The sequence below is a fragment of the Anolis sagrei genome, chromosome 2 (genome assembly GCF_037176765.1).
Source record: "Anolis sagrei isolate rAnoSag1 chromosome 2, rAnoSag1.mat, whole genome shotgun sequence".
Taxonomy (NCBI): domain Eukaryota; kingdom Metazoa; phylum Chordata; class Lepidosauria; order Squamata; family Dactyloidae; genus Anolis; species Anolis sagrei.
In genome coordinates this window covers 97,859,074-97,865,073 of record NC_090022.1, presented here as the reverse complement: position 1 = coordinate 97,865,073, position 6,000 = coordinate 97,859,074, and the positions used below count along the sequence as shown (strand labels likewise).

The following is a 6,000-nucleotide window of genomic DNA, read 5'->3' as shown; positions in this document are numbered from 1 at the left end:
TCAAGCTTGGCAGAAGATAATGGGTTTAAATGGGTTTGATGTTTCTATTTCAGTCAATACAATTTGTGCCAGCTAGGTAGACAAAAGGGTGTTCGGGGTGTTGACAGATTCAATGGACACTCCAGAGAGGGGATCTGATTTAGCAAATAGGGGTCAAGAAACATCCCCAGGATCAAAATCAGATAATGTTGGGGCAAACCTTGTGGCTCTTCCTAAAGCCCATTGTATGTTCTATGTGTCTTCATAGGTCATTGTGAACTACTTTGTGGCTATTGCCCGAGGTCTGGGATGTGTAGTGTTTGTGCAACATTTTAGAGGAGTTCAATGTAAGAGGGCTAGAAACTGGGGGGAGAGTCAATGCAGGTTCCCCATTAGTCCCTATGGAGCTGCAGACTCTGGGGTTAATCTTTTTGGAGTCCAGTTTTTATAACATTTTAATGGGGATTTGCTTTCTAATTAAGGATGCACAGAACTGTGGCCTGGTTCTAGGCCTCCTGCTATATATCTACTTGGAGATAAATCTCATAACAACAACAACAACAACAACAACTTTATTTGTACTTCGCCCTATCCCCCCAAAGGGACTCAGGGCAGATTGCAATATTTATTTATTTATTTATTTACATCATTTCTACCCCACCCTTCTCACCCCGGGGGGGGGGGGGAGGACTCAGAGCGGCTTACATGGGCAACAATTCAATGCCATAATATCAGTACAACAATATAAAATCAAATACACAGAAAATTCAACGATGACATTAATTAAAATCACATACTTATATACGAACATAGTCGCCTTATCAAAATCACATATCTGTTTCCAATTGTCATAATCCTGTGGTCCGGTTCAGAGTCTAAAGTGCTGCTATGTCCACTAGCTGAAAGCCTGGCTCCAAAACCATGAGTTTTTTCCTAAAAGTGAGGAGGGAGGACGCCGATCTAATCTCACTGGGGAGCGAATTCCACAAGCGGGGGGGCCACCACTGAGAAGGCCCTGTCCCTCATCCCCACCAGACGCCTCCCCAGTAGATCTTAAATAATATATAATTAAATTATATAAATTAAATATAACAATGGCAAACATTCAATGCCTACATAAAACACACGATACTAACATAAAATCCCAGAAAACCCCCACATATAAAAGTAACATTAAAGCCTAACATCAAATTAAGACCTAACATCAGTAAATTAAACCTGACATCAATAAGTTAAACTACACGTAATCAGACCAAATTCTGTAATATCAGAAATCTAAACAAAACATCCACATTAGTGTACAACAGCCAGCAAGGGTTCACAAAACAGTGTGGGTTTATTATGTAGCCAAATGAGGTCATTGGGCTGGTGTGGACCATTAATTTCAGCAGGATTTGCTTTCTAGCAGGTATGCTTAAAATGTCAACAAAATACACCAATGCTAATCAGAGATAGAACAAAAATCAATGGGCTCGAGAACACCAAATTCTTCATGAATGCAAGCTATTAGTCATATTTTTATGAAGCATGCCAAGGTATAAGAATTGTGAAATAGGCACTTGTCAGTTAGGCAGGGATCCAGTTCAACTCTGCTCTCATGCACTTTGCTGACTTGTGATCTTTTCTCTGCCTGCTTTTCCCACCTGGAAAGAACTTGAATAATCAGAATTACTGAGGGAGCTTTTGATGGGACTCTGATAAAAACAGTTCTCAGTTGCTTTCCCTTTGATATTATGCTTTGCTCCCTTTCATTTTTATTCATGTATTTTGCTTAAAACCGCTAGAACTACAAGAGTGTTGACACTTCAGAGGGTGGTTGTCAGTTGTCTGTACTGATCGAACAATCCACTCTGCTACTCTCTTGTTCAAAGGGGCCCCTGGGGTCCAAGGAGCGTTTTCTTTTCTTCATCAACTGCCACATCTACAGCAGGTGACACACTGCTGCCGGAGCTGGAAAAGTCTCTGGAGAAGATGAAATTCAGAAGCAGCCTCTCAGGATCAGCAGAAAGGAAATTGGGAGAGAATGTTGACTGGTTCTGCCCTTGTGATGAGATGAGGAGTATCTTGTCTCCTAGACTGGAAAGTGGGGGGAAAGGTGATGGGGAAAAAAGAGACTATAAAAACTACTTGGCTTCAATTGTCTTCCATCAAAACTGTCTCCTCCAGCTCAACACACCCCAAGGCAGAAAGATTAAAGCACATTTTTGAACAGGATTCAAAAACCCTAAATATGAGGCTATCTTTCTTTGCCTAACCTTGTCCATCTTTTTATCTGACAGGTTCAGAATGACTTAATGATTTATTGATTACAGAGAAAGACATCTGTAAATTCTCCTTATGTATAAAATGAAACAAGAGATAGCACCCCCAAGTTGGAAGGTGCTCAACAAGCTATTGGGACTCAGCAGAAGACCACCATTGTGGCTAATGATGCAACTGGACTCAAGCTGAAAGGACATTTAGCTGTTTATGTGCTCAGAGGTGAAAAGAAAGTCTGAAGCTGCAACACATGGAATGTGATAAGCATGAATCAGGGGAAGCTAGATATAGTAAAACAGTTAATCAATCATAAAAATTGCAATACCTAGAGACAGAGAGGTAAAAGGGATTGTGAGATTTTGAGTTACATAATTATATTGCATTTTATGCAGGAAATGAAATTTTAAGAAGAAATGGGGTGGCATTAACAGTGAAGAGAGATGTAGCAAAATCAGTCAAATGATATAATGCAAAGTCTGATGAATAATATCAATAGGACTTCAGGAAAAATCTATCAATACAGACTTAATTCAAGTTCATGATTCAACTGCAGAGGCAGAAAAAAAAGAAACTGAAAGGCATCTTAAATTATTTGTTATTATTATCTACAAAGAACATTCTACAATTTTTATTTAAATTGTTAGTAGATTAGTATTTATATCATTTTATCATTATCATGCTTTCTCTCTTTCTGTATTACATCAAATATATATAATTCTATATAATCAATCCATTTTATAGCTCATCTTATTAGTCAATGTTGTTTCATAAAATTCCTTAAATTTTGGGTGTATGCTTAGTTCAACATACAACTATATATGTACAGTATTAATAGTAATAGTATTTTCCATCCACAACTATCACCATTTTCCTGGTGATTGATGTGTGTGTGTGTGTGTGTGATTAAAAGCCAAGCTTTCTATTCCTCTAATATTAAGCCCAATTTAATTTATTATAATTTATTCTGATTTAACCATAATCACCCAGTTTAGTCAATGTCATTTCACAAAATTTCTTAAATTTTGGGTGGGCGCTTAATATAGAATACAGGTGTGTATATACTAGGACTGCTTTAAAATATCGTTAGTCCTCATAAGTCGGAACAAATTTGCTAAATGCATACTTATGACGTGATATTCGACATGTGGGCATGGCCCATGCAAAAAACTTAAGAACTGAAACACGCAGTACTTTTTCATTTGAATTTTGTCAGTTTCATTTACTGCTCACATAATCCACCAACACTTTAAAATGCAAAATGTATAAGTTTTCCTTGCTGACAAGGCTGTTGTGGAAGTGGAATACAGTCAAAAGACTGTAAAGTACTTTGCACTTGGAAAATGTCTGATGAATGAGAATAATCATTAATCAGAATGAGCCCTAGCAGTATGCAGAGTGAAGTGTTGGGAGTTGGTTGAAAAGAGAAATACCATATTCTTTTAAATCTAATGTGCACTTTTCCTGATGTTTAAGGAGTGTCAAAATGGGGTGCACCTTAGATTCAATGGCACCTGAGATTTGCCAGGGCTGGGTTTTTGGGTTTTTTTTTAAAGTTGTCTTAGCCCTGAGAGAGGAGGAGCAAGGGCTCTAGCCTCAAATAGCTCTGCCAGCCTCTATCATTTTAGTGGCAGCCTCAGCCAGATGGTTATTTCTATCTGGTTGAGCTACATGCTGCATCCTGCTTCCATTGCCTACCCAACAGGCCCATAGACTTATGAAGACAAGCTAACTTATTATTTTCTTCATTCTCCCTCCTCCCCCCATAGGAAAGATTTCACTACAAAACTGCATTGAAACAAAAACAAGGTATTGTGCATGTAGAGGAAAATATAAAATATATTTGAAAATTTTTCCTTTCCAAAAATTGCAGCTTCCAAAACAGGGTGAACCTTACATTTGATGGTACTTTAGATTTGGTGAAATGTGGTATCTATAGTGAGCTTTTGGTATCTGCTGGACTTTGGATATCAAAATGGATACTCAAGTTCCAGTATACACACTGATGTAAAATGGCAACATCTATATTTTTATGCCATAGATGGTTGAATTTGTTGATTCTGAATCTGTGGATAAGGAGGGTTGGCTGTACCAGCTTGCTACCTTCAGAGGCCTTTCCACACTACACAGTTATAGTGTTATGATTCCATCTTTACTGCCATGGTTACATGCTGTGGGCTTGCTGGGGCTTGTAGTTTGGTTGGAAGAGGGAGCTATCCCTTGCTGAGGATTCATTCTGAAGGCTCTTCCATAAAAATTTCCAATCCAGGATTCCATATGAAGTTGCTCAGGCAATTGAAATGGCATCGTAGCACCATAATTTCATAGAATGGAAGGCCCCCGGATGCAGCAGAAGACACAGGCCCTATCACTGGTATTGACAAAAGAGCCAGACTCCATTTCAGTATACAGAATTTTTATACACTGGATGAGAGTTGTAGTGTTACAATGATTTTAGTTTTCTCTCACCAAACTATAAATCCCAGAATACCATAGCATTGAACCATGACAGTTAAAGTGGTACCACATGGCATAAATTCTACTGTGTAGAACCAGCCTTAATAGAGGATTCATAAAGATAGTTTGGTCTTGTGCCCTTTCTCACTGTGTTTGAAGCTCTTTTCATAATCAGAGCTGATCGCTTTGGCTTCTTGAGTAAAAACAAAATGTGATGATTTTAATCAGATTGACCTTCAAGGCAACAAGCACTAACACACAAAGCTCAAAGAGCCTCTGAGTGAGTTATGATTTTAAGCCATTATCCAGAGGTCTGTGATCCAGATCGGTGAACTTTCCAGCACAGTTAAATAGGTTCATAGACACCGCCATCTTGCCATTTTTACCCCTTAATTTCAGACTGAAGTTTGATGTTGAATTAAAAATTTTGCCCTGGGCTGTCTGGAGGGCCTTTAGACTACAGCAGTGGCAGCATCTGCCATGGGAGACCCACAGGTCCTATTTTGGACTATGGCAACCTTCAGTTGGCAGATGAATACAATGGGAATGGGGAGTGGATGTATCTGTGATGAGCAACTAGTTCAGGAGGGGTTGAATAGGCAGCTTCGTCTCTGGAAAATGTTCCAGATGAAAAACTGTATTTCAAAATATATTTTGGAATGGATACTGGGTGTGCTGCTGTTTTCAGCAGTATGAAAACTAAGGCAGTATAATTAAACATTAAGGACAAAGTTTGGAATATTATTCTGACAAACTAGTGTGTTTGTTGTTATTTTTAAAATATGTAACAGATGTAGCACAAGTCATTATTTTATGAATGGTACATTAGAAACTCATTACTAATACATTATTTATTTAATGAACCATCTATCCATTGGACTTTAACACAGAGACTGGATAGTATCATCTCAGGAATGAGCTTAGCTATCAGTTCCTGAATTGGCTGAGGATTGTACCAAACAGCCTTTGTGGTTGTTTCCAACTGTGAATTATTCTATTTTCAAGCCTTGAATAATGAAAACATGTTCCCAAATAGTCAAACCATTGGAAAAGATAATTTAAAAACCTACATTTCATGTCTAACAACAACAACAACAAAACTTTATTTATATCCCACCCCATCTCCTCATGGGGAGATGGGGTGGGGAGTTGCTCACAGACATAAAAAGGCAAATATTCAATGCCCTGTACAGTAATAAATGATCCAATTTAAATAAAATACAATTTAAATAGTATAAAACAAATAGTTATAAAAGCAATAATAACCATCCTAAAAAATACATTTAAAAGCCGTTTCCATAAACCAGA

General features: G+C 37.9%; 1 long non-coding RNA gene across 1 annotated transcript in view; it reads right to left on the bottom strand.

The window, feature by feature from the left end:
* Positions 1 to 550: 550 nt before the first annotated feature.
* Positions 551 to 6,000, bottom strand: part of LOC137094734 (uncharacterized) — a 42,990-nt gene continuing 37,540 nt past the window's right edge. The window contains exon 2 of the long non-coding RNA XR_009630760.2: positions 551 to 2,055. This is a non-coding gene — a long non-coding RNA (uncharacterized lncRNA). The remainder of the gene's footprint in view (positions 2,056 to 6,000) is intronic.